This window comes from Rhipicephalus sanguineus, chromosome 10 (genome assembly GCF_013339695.2).
Source record: "Rhipicephalus sanguineus isolate Rsan-2018 chromosome 10, BIME_Rsan_1.4, whole genome shotgun sequence".
Taxonomy (NCBI): Eukaryota; Metazoa; Arthropoda; class Arachnida; order Ixodida; family Ixodidae; genus Rhipicephalus; species Rhipicephalus sanguineus.
The window spans coordinates 123378656-123399613 of NC_051185.1; the positions used below are offsets into that span (position 1 = coordinate 123378656).

At 44.4% G+C, this 20958-nt stretch overlaps 1 pseudogene; it reads left to right on the forward strand.

Moving 5' to 3' along the window:
- Positions 1-20958, forward strand: part of LOC119406718 (mitogen-activated protein kinase 14-like) — a 76177-nt pseudogene that overhangs the window by 3818 nt on the left and 51401 nt on the right.

Here is a 20958-nt window from a genome sequence, read left to right on the forward strand (position 1 = left end):
TTCTTGATATTTTTTTAGATTTTGAAATCATCAAAATGCAATATAAATTTGAAGACGCGCAGTTCCCCACATGTAACGCATTCCTTTCCGCTAGAGCTGAAATAGTTTGACTCTATGAATGTGTCAGCAAATCACTATGGTGAAGAACACAAGCATGTCACTTTCTTGCCCTTCAGCCTGCTCCTCCGGCTCCACCATATACCAACGCACGTGGGGAACCAAGTTATTATTCTGCAATGAGTTCGTGCTGTTGATTTATACTATCGATAGTACCACGAATTTTTGACTATCGATACGCTATCGATAGTATTTTTAACTATCGATAGTTTCGATAGCGACTCAGCTATCGATAGTATCGATAGTGCCATCGATAGTTCTGCATCACTAATACATATATTCGTTCATTTCGAATACTTCGAATTTCGAATAATCTAAATTCTTATCGAAGCGAATTCGAATACTGTAATATTCGTTCGATATAATCGAAACGCCCGAATATTCGCCCGTCCCTATTTTGATGCATTAGGAACTTAAAACATCTTCAGATAGGTTAGTTGTGATCCTCTAGGATACCAGCAAAAATATACCCAGGATTTACTTCCACGAAAAGCGATCAGCGATCAGCGCGCAAATGGCAAGACCAAAAAATTCCTTATTAGCTGCCTTTAAGCAAAAGTGGTATTAACCGATACGTACACTAGGTAGATTTTTAAAGCAAGATCTCAAAACTTGGCTCTCGTGGCGGTCTCCTTGACTTGTATGCACCAAACTTAGCATGGGAGGACACTAATGCATCATGACACGATTAGTGAGTCAACACATTCATAACTTGACAGCTTGTCGCGTACGTCTTTAAACCCCTTCTTGGTCATGTGCTGCAAGTAAAGGTGGGCAACGTTGGGGCGGTGATTTGAAGTGCGCTAAAGCTGTGTGCACCATCAAAACGTGATTTTCTTTAAAAATAAGTATTTCCTTGACACGAAACAGCACTACGAGTTTCTGGAACACTATTTCAACAATAAACGTCGACTTCAATTTATAATTTGCCTTTAGTGTCTCTTTATTCTGCTTGTTGAGTTTTCCGGGCTGGGACAATAGAGGGAAGAGACTGCTAGACAATACAAACTACCCTATACTGTGAAATACATTACATTACATTACATTCAGTAAAAATATAACTGAATGTTGTAGCATCAGAATACATTTAATAATTCGTGAAATTGCAAGTTTTTGTGAGACCAGTCTTTTTTATGAAGATTGATGGCATAAATTATAGGAAGCACACGTGGTGTGACTTGGAACGTTTTGTTTTAGTTACATTCTTTGACATAAATAATATATATGCTATATAGAAAAGGAAAATGATAGGTGTAACCTTAAGAGACAGGAAGAAAGCAGAGTGGGCCAGGGAACAAACGGGGGTTCAGGACATCATAGTTGAAATCAAGAGAAGAAATGGATATGGGCGGGGCACGTAGCACGTCGGCAATAACCGGGTGGTCATTAACGGTACTGACTGGATTCCAAGAGTGGCAAACACATGAGGGGAGAGAGGAAATTATGTGGGTAGATGAGATTAAGGTTGTTGGTAATACGTGGCAGCAGAAAGCACAGGACCGGGTTGATTGGTGGAACATGGGAGAGGCCTTTGCCCTGCAGGGGCGTAGACAGGCTGATATGATGATGATGATGATTATAGTGCTATTTGTTCTGACTTCCAAAAGATTTTATGCAAGGCACTTAATTTTAGTGCTATACAACGATTGGGATTTATCAACGATTGCAGCTGCTGCAGTGGCCTGTGGGATATCGCCGGGGAAGCACGATGGCACATTATCCTGCTGTATGTATTTGTTCTGAGAAGAAACGAAATGAAATAATGCGACCAAATGAAAGGTTTTGTAAACATTAAAAGTTCTGCTTCTCGACTTTGGCAAAATTTAGTTAAAGACCTGTCTAAATAAAATGCGGCTTTCATCTGCAAATTTCGTTGAGTGGGGCGTTTGGATTCGGACACAATAATGCCACGCCCACTTCTTGTTTTATTTTGACGTATTCGGGTTTGAACAGCAAGGACAGTTATCAGCGCTCGATGCTGACCGTGCCGTATGTTCGAGAAGCTTTGCGATTGTAGTAGCGCTTTGTTAAGATTGCACGCAGGATGTGATAGTCTAGATTATTCAGAGTTTGCGTGACCACCAGTGATAGACTGGAAGTTCGATGCGTATGTATAAAAGACGCGCGCCCCAGCCATGAGCAGTTTTTCGACGGCCTACTCAGTCAACACTGAGCACATTGTAACACAAAGACGATGCTCGCTGTCCTCCGGCTTTTCGAGTGTATAAATTGTGAATGTGTATTCTCTCTTTTGTCAATTTTTTCATTACAACCACGTTAAAGTGTCCCAACATTATGAACAATATTTGTTCATAATTAAATTGAGACAAAACTGCTGGTGATATCAGTGGAACATCCTTCAGAGTAGCCTCCTGTGTGACGTTGCTCACCCATGAAACATGCCTGGACGGGGGTTGCTGAAAACAGCGACGCTATGATGTGTTTTGATTCAAGGCCTGATAGAAATCATACACTTGATACAGAGAGCTCAAATTTGTCTGCCAATGATCCTAAGGAGTTGCTCTGCTGGCTCAGTGCATTTGTACGAAATTATCAAGACTGTTTCAAGGTCCCTTTATACGTTGTCAGGCATGCTATGCCAGTACGAGGAAAGTTACAACACTTGGAAAATTTTGTTCACATCATTAAAAAAAAGGCAGAAGCCCAGGGAAGATTGGAAGGGTTGAAAAATTCGTCAGCGTGAGGTGTTGCTGAAGCCGACGTTTCGACAAGACCGCTTGACAGTTGCAGCCTTGAAGAGAAGTCCGCTTGTCAAAACATCGGCTCCAGCAACACCCCATGTTGACGAATTTTTCGTCCGCGACATGAAATTTAGCCATAAAATGATCACATTAATCTGCACGACTTGACACAGCTGTTTGGTACGTGCTATTTAGGCGTGCATATACGCATGTTGGCTGCATGCGCTCAGTACAGCTAAAGTGGTGTTCGTTTGCAGCACATGCATCATACTCTTGTTTCTTGATCTCAGGGAACCATTCATAGTTTCATTTTACCTTCTGCTAAGAGGATCTAAACAGTGGAGGGTTTTCTTCTACAGCAAGGCTAAGTTAGGCCAGGTGAGAGTTGTGGCCCTGGTTCTTACACTACTCTTCAAAAGACGGTGCCAGGCAGCTGAATTGAATTTGGCTGCATGCGCAAAATTGTCGGGCTGCCCCGCCACGGTGGTCTAGTGATTATGGCGCTCGACTGCTGACCTGAAGCTCGCGGGATCGAATCCTGCCGTGGTGGCTGCATTTTTAATGGAGGCAAAAATGTTTCAGGCCAGTGTACTTAGATTTAGGTGCACGTTAAAGAACTCCAGGTGGCGAAATTTCCGGAGCCCTCCACTACGGCGTCCCTCATAATCATCGTGGTTTTGGGACGTTAAACCCCAGATATTTATTATTAGAAATTGTCTGGCTAAATCTGCAGCGTAGAATTGGCCACAAATTATGGAACATGTAGTGTACTATGTTAGGTAGTATGTTAGCCTGCATTTCTAGAGGTTAATGATTAACATTTTTGGAAGACAGCGAATTTTGCCTTTATTAAATTACGTTGTAGTACATTGAAATTTTTGGAATATTTATAATGTTTCCTGTGAATTTCATTGATCCTGTTAGATTTTATGCTGCTGTGGAGACTTTTGAACAATAAAGGTAGTTTATTGAGTTGCGGTGCAGTGAGTGTATTTAATTTAACGTACAGTGTCCTGTTGGCCGAGTCCTGAGTTTAGGATATTCCTTAACATGTGCTGGTGCAGTTCAGCATTTGACAAGGAGAAAAGCAGAAGGTGGCCATCAAGAAGTTGTCGCGGCCCTTCCAGTCGGCTATTCATGCCAAGCGCACATACCGAGAACTGCGGCTTCTCAAGCACATGGACACGAAAATGTGAGAGCTTCTGATTTGCCTCTGCTGTCAGTCATTTGTGGCAGTAAGAATGCCATCACTAGTATTAGCGGAAAACAACAGTAGAAAAGACTGGCAAACGACATTTACTTTCTAGAGGTCGAGTGATTGTTATAATAATTCAGTGCTTGTGCATTTGTTGCCACCTTTTGTTTGTGTGGTTTGCACGAAATAATGAATGACATGTTTTGGCAGTTGGTATCTCTATCTAGTTATGTATCTCTCAATAAATTCCACTTGCAGTAATTGCTTAGCATCTTTCCCAAATCTTTGCATAAGTTGTTTTGCGCTGCCTTCATTTGAACATGGAAACCTAGTTACCTACTTGCCCAAATGTCAACCTTTTGTGTTTGGGCAAATGAGTTTTTATAAGGTGCCTGTGGGATGGCAGCAGCAAGACAAGCTCTGGTGAAGAATCCTATTATAACCCTACGGTGCTCGACTGCTGACCCGAAGGTCGCGAGATCGAATCCCGGCCGCAGCGATGCATTTTCGATGGAGGTGAAAATGCTTGAGGCCCGTGTACTTAGATTAGGTGCACATTAAAGCACTCCAGGTGGTTGAGATTTCCAGTGCCCTCCACTACGGTGTCCCTCATAATCATACCATGGTTTTGGGACGTTAAACCCCAACAATTGTTATTAAGAATCCTATTATTTTTGTACGACAGCACAGCAACTTCTAGCAGCATATCTGGGACTTTCATAATAAATAAGCTCCATGTAATGGAAGGAAGAAAAGGAAGTTGTTGGAGCTGTTGTGATCGTGCCTGCCTTTCCCGAGTGGACGAGGGGAGCTTCGGACATCGCAGTGGAGATGCACAGATGTGCTTTCCTCTGCTGTGGCGCCGCGCGGAAGCGACGACGAACACGTGCTGCCCCGCCCTCTTTTGAGCGGCCGACGCAGCCGTTCTTCTTAGAAGACGGAGAGCTTCGAGGGAGAAGCCTGGTGTGTGAACCACGTGGCCGCGGCGAGATCAGAGGTGTGGGCACCGCGTCGAACCCAGCGCTGCTTGGACGGCATCGCACAAGAGTTACGAGCTTCCTTGCCCCCTCGCGAGCGGCCACGACCGTTAGAGGAGGAGGGAAACTTGGAGGAAGGAGGACTGCAGTCATGGAGTCGGTCACTTGTGGCTTGGACTCGACAGTCACCAGTCAGCATTTGAAGATGTTCTGTATGTATGTGTAAATTCAGTTGATTTTATAGATCAAATGGTTCCTGAATGCCGGCCCAGACACTCAAAGGTCTCCTTACCCGTCGTGGTAGCCTCGGCACCCTAGCTCCCGGTCTCCCAGTCACAATAGAGCCAACATTTCTTTTTCAGGGCTCTTGTTGTCACGACCTTCTGCTTTGACAATTCATTTGCTTGAGTGCTGGCAGAAAAAAGAGATGGCTTCCACCTAGCCTAGAGGTCCAACAATGTTTCTCAGTGCAGAGACTTGCTTTAATAATGAATCAGTTCCTTAAAGGAGACTATTTCATATGACCAACACAAGAGATTCTTCATGAAAGAGGGCGGGCATGCAAACATATACGCAGGAAAAGTGAACGAGACGGACTGAAAGGGCACACAGGAAGGTGGATCTGCGCATGCTGAGCTATGCTCGTGCAACCTTTCAATTAGGCACGTGACTTAGATTTCTTTTATATGCAAGTTAATCAACCACATGCAGGTGCCAAGGCATTAAATGCATTTCTTATTGTTGACCATATGCACGGAAAGAACAGTGACCAGTGAATGTGCTTGCTGTCCCGAGGGAGAAAGGAAGTGGAGGTCTCCAACCATTTCTGAGCTTTACTCAGTTGCCAGAAATAGGTGTGCTGAGCAGGCACTGTCGCAAATGGTGCAGGTGAGACGTGCACCAAATATGTTGAAGAAGTCAGTCTGGCATATGTTAAAAGTGGTGACTGTGGACATGTACAATTTTCTAATCACAAAAGAATGCCTGAGTTCTCTGTCTGACGGCATTCGGCATCGCAGAACTTTTGAAATGCTCAAGATTAGGGATGGGCGAATATTCAGACGTTTCGAATATTCGAATGAATATTAAAGTATTCGAATTCTCTTCGATACGAATTTATATTATTTGAAATCTCGAAGTATTCGAAATGAACGAATATATGTACGTTTGACCGCACATAACCCCCTGTAAAGGTGGTTTCACTGCAGCATCGGTTGCTGTACCGTGAAACCACCCTGCCAGGGGAAATCTGCACTGCCGCGAAGCCACACTTCAAGGTTAAGTGTAGATATTTTTAAAATTTAACAGAGTGTATATGGGCTTTTATGTGCTAAGTATAGTAATTTTTAACTTGTAACGTATTGTACCACTTTTAACTCGCACCCCTATGCTATTCAAATTTGATACCCATTCAAGGTTTTTCCACTTCATTTCAAATAAAAAAAGTGACATTTTCTGATACCTAGTTCCAATTCTTAAAAATATTGACCAAGGGTCATGAAGAAAATGCTCAATTTTTCTTAATAATATGTGGTGAGTACTATTCGACCTATTCGATTAGAAATTATTCGACCAAATCACTATTCGCTTTGGATTCGCTTCGAACCTCAAATTTGCTATTCGCCCATCCCTACTCAAGATACATCAGATTACAGCAAGTTTGGTTGGATGGCAACGCTACGACTGTTGCCAATGTGGACACAAGCTCTTGCCTCGACCTTTCTTCGACCGTAGAAGGATTGCCCGCGAGGAACTTTGCTGCCAAGAAATGTCGTGTTCAACAACTGACCATGGATTGTACACGCGACATGAGGCTATGACTGCACCACTTTCGACCCTTTGGTAACTGACAATCAGCGCAGCAGCTGTGGAGTGCAGCCCAGCTCCACAGTTAAAGATAATGACCAATGGGCCCAGTGCACACCTCCTCAATGCCCGACGTCCATAGGTCGGCAAAAAATGTGGGCTCACTCAGACTCACTCACAAAATATATTTGCTCTTGGGCTTACTGGAACTTATACTCACCAAAGTAAAAATATAAAACAGCGGTTTCTTAAACACAAGACGAAGGAAGAAGAGACACACACGACGCTGACTCGTCTCTTCTTCTTTTGTCTTGTGTTTAAGAAAGCGCTGTTTTATATTTCTGCCATGTAACCTCACCAGCTCGCCCAATTTGCGTGTCTTCTACTCACCAAAGTTTTCCTCAACCAGATTCACTCAGACTCAGACTCACTGAAATATTTCTCAATCGGGCTCATTCAAACGTGCCAAAATGTTGCTCATTCGGACTCACTCAGACTCTCGGCTCGATCTGAGTCTGGGTGAGCTGACTCATGAGTACGTCAGCGGATAATTAGCTTTTTCGATCATGGTGTTAATGATCTTTAATGCCAATGTCTTGCGTAATCAGTGCTTAACTTGGCACCCTTTAATCTTGTACCTTCAAATACGCGTTATCAATATTTGCAATCCAGTAAGGACATCTTTATTGAAAGAGATAGCTCACACGAGATATTTTGTCAAGAACTTGTGAAAAATTTTGTGGGGACGAGCTCAAGGCACCTTCCCGCTCTCCGTAACTAACGCCTCTGATCTGAGCTAACGTATGAACTCTAGTGCATTGTATGTGTGAGTAGACGTGAGTGTAAACGTGAGCTGACATAAGGCTGATAGTAATGCTGAAGTCAAGTAGCACCATGGCCAACCCAAAGTCGTGCACGTCATACACCCCAAGCCACGCTGCGTGCTAGCAAACTTATTGGACTTATTTAAATGTCACTTATTTGTTTTCCTCAAGTGCGTGTACTCTTTGCTTTCACGTTCTGTTTGCAGGAGGGTTTCCACTTGGGCTTGTTGGTTTTCCATTGGCATGTGTATTGTTGCACTTAATGGACACAGGCAAGGAAGGAACACAGTAACAGACGCAGAGTGCAATTAGTAATTATTACAGCAGAGCTGTTACGTTCAATGTTTGCTGTGTGTCGTAGATGGAAATTATCATCATGAACTGGCACGGGCTCTCTTGTCCTAATCTTCTTCCTCTCCTGCTTTGCTCCCAGAACATGTGCGCCCATTTGTCTGGCGTGGGATGCAATAATTCTGATAGGCGAGAGAAAGAAAGAGAGAGAGAGAGAGAGAAATGCTTGGTGAAAAAGATTTCTTGGCGAGGCGAGATTCGACCCTGTGTCCCCACTATCCGAAGGCGAGCGTCGTAACCACTCGGCTATCCAGGCACGCTAGCAGAGCACAGCATAGCAAGGGGGCGGGAAAGGGAAATGAGGGTGAGCAGGAGGGAAAAGGAGGAAGGGAGAACGAGTACAGAGAGAGAGAAATGTATAGAAAGAAAGGGAAGAAAGTGAAAAAGATAGAAGGCGAGAGAACAACTAGAGAGAGAGAAAGAAAGGCATAGAAGGAGAAACGAAAAAAAAAGAAAGAAAGACAGAATAAGATAGAAGGACAGATACAAATAGACATAGAGAGAAAGACACACACCAGGCTTGAGCCATGGTTCTTGTCAAGAGCCTGTGTTCACCAAAATGGGCTCACGATCAGCTTGCGCACACTCAGACGTGACCACTATGCATGCCTTCATGCTATAGCCATCTGACGAGAGGGCTGAGCTAGTCTCGATGCGAAGATGCCAATAAACATAACGTGTACTGGCAGTAAAGAAATATTTTGCTGTTAGTGCTTCTTGCAAATATTTGTGTGACCACAGTGCTGTACATTATGCTGTAGCCATCATCCAACATGGATGAGCTAGTCTAGGTGAAAAGGTGCCAATAAACAGAATGTGTTGTGGCAGTACAGAAATATTTTGGTGACATTGCTTGTTGCATATATTTACATGGGACCACTGTGCATACCACCACGATGTAGCCATCTTCCGAGAGGGATGAGCTAGTCTCGGTGAAAAGGTGCCAATAAACAGAATGTGTAGTGGCAGTAAGGAAATATTTTGCTGACAATCCTCTTGCTGCCAGTCCTTGTTGCAGTGTCCTAACTGCTTGTGTGGTTGCAGGTGATAGGCCTTCTAGACGTGTTCACACCTTCAACTACACTGGAAGACTTCAACGACGTGTGAGTTGTCACTTTTGTTGGTCACTGTAAAAATAGTAAAATCTCTAAGTGGAATCTCATGCCCCGAGTTTTCCAACAGCGAAGTTGCTGTGGAATACTATTGATGAAGAAGAGGCTGCTGTTGTGTTGTTTGACACTTGTGCGTAGTACCTTACCACCGACACGTTTGCTTCACAAGTGCAGCGCGATTATGAATGTAATGAAAGAAGAAAGCTGCATTTCAATCAATCAATCAATCAATCAATCAATCAATCAATCAATCAATCAATCAATCAATCAATCAATCAATCAATCAATCAATCAATCAATCAATCAATCAATCAATCAATTTATTTCCTTTCAATAGGAGGAGTACAGGACTAAAAGCTCGATTGCTTGACGAGGTCCCGACCCTGTTACAAGTTGGCAATGCAGCAGGATGGCGGGCAATCATTCATTGAAAATACAGAATACACTTTACAAGTTTACCAATATACACTTACAAGTTGTTGAAGGGTAACTACAAATGAAAATTTAGGCTCATTGGTTACTTACAGGAGTGAGTAAAATGAGGGACTAACACACAGTACTGCACTAGAACTGAAAGCAGAGCGCATACAGGGTGTTTTTTTTAGAAAATACATATTTTTTCAGAAGTACTATGGTATTACGGCTCCTGTCATTTCATTTTCACACACAAACTCTACAACAAGGCGGGAATACTTTGTCACATCTGAAGTGACACCGATGCAACTAATTAACAAAATCTTAACTAAATATTTAATTATTGACTTGAAGTGGTTGTTTATATTAGAATGTTGTAGTGGCAGGATAATTTATGGCATACCCATTTTTTAGAAATAGCAAAAGTTGCACGTAATTTGAAATATTCCTAATGAAATTTTAATGGCAATATCAAAAGTGATCGTGCCGGGCCCGCAGGAACGGGGCCATTCTGTTTCGTCAGACCGATACTACCCGTGACAAGGAAGTGACTAAATTGAATGAAGGTGTGTCGTGGCCGTATCTTTTCGTGAAAAGTGGTAAGCCGTCTCTCTAGTGCCAGTTGATCGCCTTAACTTTGCGTGTGATGTTTGGTGCTTATCTGTTTCTTTTGAGCTGTGGACAAGAAAACATCCATATCAACCTTTTCTTTCTCTGTGAAGCTCAAAAGTCGGGATCAGCCACTGCGAGACGGAATTGTTTTTTTCGCATGTTTATAGTTTAAGAAAAAAACAGATAAGCATTAGACATCGTGACCAACCAAAGAATAAGCTGTCTACTTGTGCATTTCAGAATACTTGCCAATCTTCCTTGTCAGATTCTGCTTTTGCGCACCTTGATTCAAATTTCGTCATTTCCTTGTCGCGGGTAGTTCCGGTGTGAAATTAGGAGGCCGCGTTTGCTATGTGCCAGGCGGGATCAGTTTCGATATTGCCCTTAAAGGGACACTAAAGAGGAACAATGTATTGGTTTAGATCGATAAATTGCGCTATGAGAAGTCTAATGCCGTTAATTTCACCATCTTAGGTTTATTAATAGAGGAGAAAATCAAGTTCAAAGTTTCATTTTTAAATCTCGCGCCGAAATCTCCCCGCGTGACGTCATGGATTTCAAAGTGTATTTATCGTATTATGGCGCCATTGGCTCAACAAAATTACCCCAAACATGGTATGTTAAGTCTATGGACCCCTTGGAGGACAATGCACTTCGTTTTTGTCGATTAGGAACTACGTAGTCCCTAGTAGGCGCCGTCAAAATATGTGATGTCACGGCAAATGGTGCAGAAACTTCTAGGTGGTGTCGCCACCCACATTTTCTTTTCGCTCGTATTCTCGCTTACTAAGCGTCTTCTTGCAGCAAGCGTGGTGTTTTTGGCATCGTGAAAGAGTACTTTACTAACACGAGAAAAATCGTTTTGCTCTTTAGTGTCCCTTTAAGGGTAGATGGATATCTCGAATTACATGCACCTCTGGTGATTTTTTAAAAAATGGGATTGCCATAAATTGTCATGTTCTACAACTTTTCCATCTAAACAAGTGCCCTCAAGTCAATAATAAAACGTTAATTAACAAGTTGTTAATTATTTCTATCAGTGTCATTATAGATGCGGCAACGTATTTCCAGCTTGACAGAGTTTGTGTGTGAAAACAACAGGAGCCTGACTGTCACAGGAATTTTTATAAGAAATCGGTATTGTCTATAAATGAACACCCTGTATATAGACTATTTTCCGCGGCGGCGCACGGGCGCGGCCATGTTTGATTACGTGATCGTAACTGGCCTTCCCCCAGCCATTTGCCCCAGCCAACGCATTGGGCCAGCGAAGAGGCCGTGGCCGTATACCACACAAGCTGATTGTAGCAGGGTGTAAGCAAGTCACATGCTTGCGCAGCAAAACATAGTTCTACATGCAATCGCCTCAAAGTTGAAAACGTTGAGACATTTGCAGCCACAACGATAAGCAATATGTCTAATCTGCTTCGTATTTATGGTGTATGCCATTTAATTCTTGTGTTAGCAACAGCCAGTAGCTGGGGTTACAAGCCAACATGGCAGCACCCATGCAGACGCGACCTCCCGCTTCGATCCGAACTCGCGCTTGCTACTCGCCCGCTGTCCTCACAGCAATAAATAAATGGCAGAATCGGCCATCGCTTTGTGTCATCTCACGCTGGAGAAAAAGCGTCAGGTATGCTTTGTCTTTATTATTGCGATCAGCTGTGTTTATTTAGCCATGCCTGCTAAGCCTTGTCTCGGACAATATGAGAATGAATCTCGGAAACACTGCAAAATACCGTCGAGTACGTTGCTCTCGAAGCTTCAGGACGCCAATACAAAGCAAATAAATGCGTAGGTTTTGAACTTACGGGCCACAGAGCGCAGGACGACGGCGTGATAAATTCGAGGCGGAAGGAAACTGCATCCACAGGTGCCGCCATGTTTAGTTTTCCGGCGCTGCCGTCTGCTCGCTTTTACTCGCGTGCGCGCAGACGCTATGGGAACGTCGAGGAGACGACGCGACGATGATGGAGACATATTGAGCAGCGCTGCCAAAGGCCACGGCAGGGGTATGGCCATAGAGACGGCCGCGGTGGGGGGACGGCCACGGTGCAGTGGCGCCATCTGGTTTTGATTGAACAAACCAGCTGCGGAAAATCATCTATACAACCAGTGAGTGGGCGTCCATAGTTAATGTTTAATTGAACTTGTTCAGCAATGGCCACCCGAAGTGCCTTGGTGAGAGCTCACTAGCGTCTGCATTTGCCATGAGTTTTGATGGTTGTCATTACAAGCACAGACATTGAGAAGCATTTTCTAGCCATTTTAGGTCAAGAAGTGCAGTGCAAGCTTCCCGATATTTTTCTGTTCGTGCGAATATTTGTTCATGGCACTTCAAGGCTCGAAAAAATGTGTAAGGCAGCAATTTCTTATGTCATTTGTTACGGAAAGCACGTCACTCGAAATAGCATCTTTCTATTAAAATTGCAGAAAGAGTCTTTGTAATTACTGCAGTTTTGTTCATGTTCAAATATTGCAGAAGTGCCACATTTTGTTGACGCGAACTTTCAATGAAACACTTCCATTGTGTCTGCTGGCATGCCTTCCTGACTACGCCGGAGAACTGGAAAGCCTCAAAGTAAACCGCTCCAGCCCAGTACATCAAGCATCTCCCTTTATTATTAGTCCGCGATGGGTATACAGGGTGCCTCAGCTAACTGTAGCCTCAGTTTAAAAATATGCAATGCACTTTATGATTGCTAGGATGCCAATGTGAGCGTGCTATTCTCTGCGCCAAAAAAGCTATCGGCTATGTGTGCACAAGTGCACAACACAGCAAGTAAGTAGCAGTACTGTGCAAAAAACCATAAACCCAGCTTTGTAGAATGCGTGGAACATGTTGTGTATTCGATCCCGCTGTCCTTCGGAAAAAGATGTGTAGGACAAACAGGAAGGTGCTTAAATGTAAGGTTGAAGGAACACGAGTACAATGTGCCGAAGGCTCTTAGCAGCCACCTTGGTATCCATTGCAGGGATTGTGGCTGCGCACCGAGGTTTTGCGAGGCAAGAGTCATTGCTAGACACAAAGAAAAAAGAACTAGAGAAATAATTGAAGCAGCTGAAATAGTACGCCTTAAAGATAAATGCCTTAGTATGGCATCTCTAACACTCTCTCAAAAAGAAATTGGCTTTTCATCATTCAGATGATTCATGCATGTTTGTACAGGGTGGTACAGAACAGCAAAGGGCATCTTTTTAGTATTTAAGTAAACATGTACCAACAAGCCCAGCAACAAGCTTTACTAAGCTACAGACCATGCAAGTGTAGAGGCCGCCATAGGTCAGCCCTTTTGTTAGGCTGCCACCAGAGTGTGGCGCCCCCTGTAACTTGTATGTGTGTGCCTATATATGTTCGGGCCCAATAAAGAGCAATCACCGGCACTAACCACGCGACAGGAAGTAATAATAATAATTGCTAGGGTTTTATGTGCCAGAGCCATGATTGGATTATAAGGCATGCTGTAGTGAAAAGCTCTGGAATTTTCGACCACCTGGGGTTCTAACATATACCTAAATCTAAGCACACGAGCCTCTAGCATTTCTGCCTCCATCGAAAATGCAACCGCGGCAGCTGGGATCAAACCCACGACCGTTGGGTTAGCAGCCGAGTGCCGTAACCACTGTACCACCATGGCAGCTCAAGACTACAAAAGTGTGGGTATGGCTCATGGTAGCTTCGTTGAATCCAAAGTACAATGCAAAAATATTTCTCTAAGTTAAGAAACTGTATAGCTTAATGGGAAGTAAGCGGTATGCAGTCGAATTAGTTCTCAGTGCTTGCAGAGTGGCAGCGATGGCATAGAGGTAGAGCATCTCTCGTATGCAAGGGGTGTGTGGTTCGAATCCCGGTGCAAGACAATTCCTCACTGGATTTAAAAAAAAAAAATCCATGTGAAGATGGAATTGCATACAAAGGGGCCCGGGGTGCGGCCTCACTAGTGACCACAGCCAGTAATGCACTCCCCCACCAGAGAACGATTGGCCACCCGGTGCAGTATTTGGCCACCACCTTCCACATGAATACACCATCCTCACTGTCCTCAGTCCCCAGCAGCTGCGAAGCAACTGACCACGGTGGCGGTCAGGCCTGCGACGCAGCGGAGGGTGCCAAGAATCTCTGGTTCCGGGCAGGCCACTATTGGAATTTGAACTTGGCAATGTTCAGCGCCAGAACTTTATCTGGCAAGGCGAGTCTAGCAGTGATATTCGAGGAACTAGAAACTAGAGGGTGTTAAATGGGATGTAATAGGGCTCAGTGAGGTTAGGAGGACAGACGAGGCCTATACACTGCTAAAGAATGGGCATGTCCTATGCCATCGTGGCTTACTTGACAGAAGAAAACGGGGAGTGGGATTCCTTATCCATAAAAGTATAGCTGGTAACACAGAGGAGTACTATAGCATTAGTGAGAGGGTAGCAAGTATTGTAATTAAACTTAGTAATAGGTACAAGATGAAGGTGGTACAGGCCTACGTGCCTATATCTAACCATGATGACCATTTAGTGGAACGCTTCTATGAAGACGTGGAATCAGTAATGAATAAGGTAAAGACACAGTATACTGTACTGATGGGCGACTTTAATGCCAAGGTAGGCAAAAAGGAGGCTGGAGACCAGGCAGTGGGGGAATATGGCATTGGTTCTAGAAATGCCAGGGGGGAGTTACTAGTAGAGTTCACCGAACGCAATAATTTACGAATCTTGAATATGTGCTACTGAAAACGGGCGAACCATAAGTGGACGTGGAGGAACTGTAGTGACGAAACTAAGAATGAAATAGACTTCATATTGTGCGCATACCCTGGCATCGTGCAGGATGTGGAAGTGGTTGAGAAGATACGATGCAGTGACCATAGAATGGTAAGGTCTCGAATTCGCCTGGACTTGAGGAAAGAACGGCAGAAACTGGTACGTAAGAAGCTAATTAACGAGCTAGCACCAAGAGGGAAAGTACAGGAATTCAGGGTCTCACTCCAGAACAGATACTCGGCTCTAAGCGAGGAAACCAACCTTAGCGTTGACACAGTGAATGATAATCTGACGAACATCATTACGGAGTGTATAGTGAAAGTTGGAGGTACAGCCATTAGACAGGGCACTGGCAAGCTCTCCTAGGAGACGAAAAACCTCATTAAGAAATGTCAAAGCATGAAAGCCTCAAACACAACAGGCAAAATAGAACAGGCAGAGCTTCCAAAGTTAATCAATAGGCGTAAAGTAGCCGGTATAAGATGATATAACATAGAGAGAATTGAACATTCTCTAAAAGAACGGGCGCAGCCTCAAAGCGGTGAAGAGAAACCTGGGCCCAGGTAAAAGCTAGATGTATGCACTAAGGGACAAGGATGGCAAAGTCACTAACAATATAGATATTAATGAGAACTAACAGACAATAATGCCAAGGAAAAAATATGGGATGTTGTTTGCAGTAATTAGGATATAAATGTGAAGAAATGAAGCGGTTCCTGCCGCAAGTTATCATTGCGTCCACTTTACTTTCTTGACATTTATATCCTAATTACTACAAATAACATCCCCTATACTTTCTTTGGCATTATTGTCAGTTAGTTCTCATTAATATTTTTTCTAACGAAGAAAAACTAGTCCATAAAAAGTCTTCTTTCCTTTAACAATATGGATAGGATAGTTAAAGTAGCTGAGGAGTTTGACAGAGGTCTGTACAGTAGCCGGGACAACTAGGACAGTAATGTAAGAAGTAGTAGTAGCCCAGAGGAAGTGGACATCCCACCAGTAATGGCATGGGAAATGAAAGAAGCCGTAGAGGGAATGCAAAGAGGCAAAGCCGCTGGTGAGGATCAGGTAACATCAGATCTGTTGAAAGACGATGGACAGATTGTGCTAGAAAAATTGGCCAACCTGTATACGAAATGTCTCTTAACTGTGAGGGTACCAAAATCTTGGAAGAATGCTAATATTATCTTATGGTGAATTCCTATGGCGGATTCGGAGTGGCTGACGAACTCTGCACCGGAGCACTCCGCTCCGGCGGAGAGCAACAGAAGGAAATCTGCCTATGAAACGCAGATGCTCCTGCCAGAGCAAATGGCAGAGGGCGCTACGCACATCCACTTCCGGAAGCACCCAGCATTCCTTGCGTTTCGTGCTGTTTTCGCCTTCGTGGACACGCGCGGAGAGAATGGGTGTGCTCGGGCAGTGTGGTCCATCGGTGACGTGGTGTGCTATGCTCTGTACATGCGTGGCGTGCTTGCGAGAATCAGTCGCTTTTCACGGAGCCGAGAGCTGCTCCTGTGGCGGAGCTGCTCTGGATCTGCCAATGAAACACACAAGGCCAACCTCTATCTTTCATTGGCAACACATCTCCTTCTGCTCCAAAAAATTGCTCCAAGTCCTAAATTGAGTGGTCCACCACTGAGATTCTAAATGACAAAGGGTGCAGTGCTCACCAATGAACCGGTATACCTTGCCTACTGCAAAACGAGCTCTGATGTGGACTTGCCAGCATTAAAATTAAAACAGGGCGTTTCGGCGCAGCACTTTTTTAATAAACAGTAGGAACCATCACGGCAGGCCAAGGAGCAACAGCCAAGCAGACGCGAGTGTTCCGATGCACCAACCCGAACGTCGTCTTCTTTCTGCCCGAGAGTGGTACCCTCTGCCTTTCGGAACGGCGCTGATCTTCTTCATTGCAAAACAAATATTTAAACCCGAAAGTGAAACTCTGAATTTATAGATGCAGCCTGCTCCCTAGATGTCAGTGTTGTGGCCATCCTTGGGCCACAGCTAAACAGCCAGCCTCATCATCCCAACCCCTGTGATAAACTCTGCGGACTTTCATAGTGTTTCCGTGCACACTGTGGTCACTAGTTTTATAATACTGCACTCTTGTGTTGAGGTGAGCACTCGTAGTGACCAGCTGCTGCCCTGATGGACAGAGAACTGGCGCCACTCGGCAGCCGTGGACTTTGCCACCAATGCATCCAAAATAAATGAGCCCTGCATTGTCAGCGGACAATGAGAGCCGCTTAAATTGTGAAGTGAATTATAGTTGAAACCCGATTTTACGAATTTCCCGATTTAACGAACAAATTCGGATTCCCCCCGCAGTTGCCCATAGGCTTAATGCTTTTACGAACTCGAAGTAACCAAGCAAACTTCGCTGTCCAACCTGATTTAAAAAAGCATTCCGGGAAAAAAGATGCATAATAAAAGAGGTTTTTCCAAATTTATGGCGTCTAGAGTGTCTGGCGGTGTGCTGCCAGACGTTCTATACGCCATAAATTCTAGACGCAGCCTATGTTGAGTCTGCATCGGGCTCCACAAGCCCGCAACACGAGCAGGAAGAGGCATTGCCCAGTTGTTGGGAAGATCTTCGTCGGCGTGACGAGGTGGCCGCAGGTCATAACTTCAACGACTTCGTGATCGCCGACGCAGACACGGACACTGACAACACAGAAGTTCTCAATGACGAGGAGATAGTGCAGCTTGTTTCCGGTGCACAAGAGGAGTCTGAAGATGCAAACGATTCGGATACTGTCGGAGCTCCCATGCCCTCACCAAGCCAGGTGATGGATGCCGTCGACCTTCTGAGGCGGTTTGCTGGGGCACACAAGGGTGCTGAGGATGCTTTAATTTCACTTGCCAGCTACGAGAATTGTGAATTGTGTGCTCCCGCTGCTCACGAAGCGTGCGCAGGCAAAAATCACGAGCTTCTTCTGTAGGCAATAAATTTGTCGTTCTCTCGGTTTTACGACGCTCCCAATTTAACGAACTAATTCTCAGGTCCCGATCACTTCATTAAATTGAGTTTCAACTGTACTTGTTTATGTAAATAGAAAGTAGAAAAGGTAAGGGACATGAACTACCACTATGAGTACATCTACTAGCCAAGTTAATGTTCTGGTGGCTCAGTAGCGGCTTGACAAAGGGGGTCACCAAAATGGGACACCAACCAGCCTTACTACACAAATACAGTTGAACCCCCTTTTAAGAGACACCAGTGTACCTAAATCAAAATAGGGGTTGATCAGAACCCTGTCTATAAGAGACGCCTCCTCGCATAAGGGACAACAACTGCTCCCCGGTGTGCACCTCTTTTAAAGCGGCTCAACTGCAATTACGTGGGCTCACTGTGATAATTGTTAGTGCGGGCATGGCAGTTGACGTTCAACGCTTGTTCTGTTCATTTCATGTTTTATCTCCCTTAGTGCTACCATCATGTTTCATAATACCAGAGCTGTGAGCAATAATAAGATTGTTCCAATGTGGTGCAGGTACCTGGTGAACCATCTGATGGGCTCAGATCTGAACAACATAATCCGGACTCAGCGACTGAGTGATGACCATGTTCAGTTTCTCGTCTACCAGATTCTGAGAGGACTCAAGGTCAGTGGTCGATGTCGAGGCTGTAACACCTGCTTTGTTAATTCGGCAGATGGGAGCATGAATCCACAGCAAGCATTTATAATTCATGTGCATAATAATATACAAAACAAAAAATAATCTTGTGGTACCAAATATGTAGGCACTAACTGAACAGTATATGCAATGCTATTCTTGTAATGTTGGTGCTCATGATTCTGTGATTGCACAGTTGGTAGTTACGCGAATGCGTAAGACTGAGCCAAATGGTAGATGGCCATGAGTTTGCTAGTGAGTTGAACAAGCGAATTATGCATACATAGCCACTGCACACTCTTGCACCATTGTTATCATGCCTACAATGTGGCATACAGAAACGTAATCTTGGCTGCTACTCACTTGACAGTGCAAAATTATAAAGAACTAAAATGCATTTTTGGCAGCCTTTGACTCCATTAAATATGAAACAATGGTGACAGAGGAAGGATCTTTTACCTCAAAGAAAACTTGCAGAAATATCCTTTTCATTGCTTTGCCCTTTGTAATGGCATGCAGGAGGCCTCTGACATTAATGAGCCTCTGCCTTCACTTAGGCTTTCACAGTCATTTCATTCTGGCACTCAATAACAGAGATAGTCATGCAAAGACAACCGTTCCAGCAAAGGATCAAAGACACCATAACAGACAACTACTGCAGTCTTGCGGCCAACAAGAAAACATGCATGTGGAGTGGTTGCAGCAAAGATTAGACACACGGACAGAGGAAAGAAACACGAAGACACTGCTGACTAACAACTGGCGTTTATTGAAACCCTCTGCAGAATATACAGGTGCGGCTATCTACAGCTAAAAACTGGTGGTCAAAGATTAGAAAGTTTAAACAAGATTAGAAAGAAAATAAACACAGAGCGCAAAAAAGATGGGACACAAGAGACAAGAAGACTGGATGGGTGCCCGTCCCATCTTTTTTGCGCTCTGCTTTTATTTTCAAACAATGCACCCACTTGCCCAGCAAGGCATTCTATTAAGATTAAAAAGAGTGGGGCACTTGTCATGAAGTTAGTCGATTTCTTTCCATGACAGCACAACTGATGGAGTGCTGACACAATCTGTGCCTTTCATTTTTATGGCGATAGCTTCCATAATTGCACGAGCGTCCGTGTCCGTCCTTTTGGCAATCGCTTCTGTGCTGCGAATGAGTGCTTGGCACCCACAGGTCCGACAATGGGCTGAAAGGTGGCCTGTGATTGCGCATGCCTGAACATTGTTCGCGTATTCTCTTGCCCTGTCGTCCACGCAGCGTCCCATCTGCCCTATGTACATGGAACCACATGACAGTGGTATGCTGTATACTACACCCTGGTCACATGGCACGTACTTCTTCGTGCGCTTTACCTCGCAACGTGCCTGCGCATCATACGTCCGTAAACTGGGGCAGAACATACCACCTGCGTGCCTTGGCACTTAGCAATCTTCTTCAGGTTGTGGCCAAGACCTGCACTCAAGGAATCACTTCTATTTGCCATTGTGGGCCGTGATCCCCAGTTTTTTGGTTTCTTCTTTTGCACCCCTTCACTTTCCCGAGTACTGAGAAGCTTATAGCTCTGATGACAAGGGTTGTATGACAAGGGTGCGTGGTTTCCTGGCTCTGCACTACAGGCCGTATGCCAGCGTCTTATCAAGCAGATAAAAGGTTCGGGGTATGCCAGTGGAAAAGGGGCCAAAACAACAGGTCACGCCATATATGCATGCACTGCGACATCGTTTGAAAAAGGCTTTTCAGAGGTTCGGGCTAAATGTTTTTTTCTGCCAGGAATAAGCTGGGCAGTTTATGCCGACTGTCAGCAATAGGTTGGGTGCTGGTGGAAAAGTTGCCGCAAGTGGTTGTACCCTTGGCCATGGGATCAAGTTCGTTCCATGCGAGATGAACATTGTACACTGAACTCCCGATAATTCAAGCTCGAGGGGACCTCAGGAATTTATTTGAATTATCAGAGGTTTCATAAATATGACCCGGGCCAACATACCAACTAGCAGTAACATGATAGACGGCTCTGCACGATTGCCAGTAAAGGTCTTAAACTTCTGTAGTCATATTCGTACTTGTTATTATACGACGCGTGCGGGAGCGTTTAATTAAAGGATAAAATGTGTGACAGCTGGTAGCCCCTTCCCAATATTTTGATGCTTTCCCGCACGACACTAGTGTAGTGCAGTGAAAGTGACTTCAAGCGTTTGGCACGCCATGGATCAGTGTTTCTCGCCATGAATTTTCGGGGACCCTTGTGGACCGGTGGAATAGATGAGGGACCCCTTGCAGTGAGAGAAAGAAAGGTGAAGAGTAGGTCACAACACAGCATCACCGCGTGAAGTATGTGGCTTTTATTTAAATGGGTCTTCGCGAACCCCATTTGAGAACCACTGTGATAGATCTAGGCCAGGCCATCTTGGTTTTTTTTAACATGAAAATGTTTTATGCTGGGGTCCACCAAGATGTCGGTC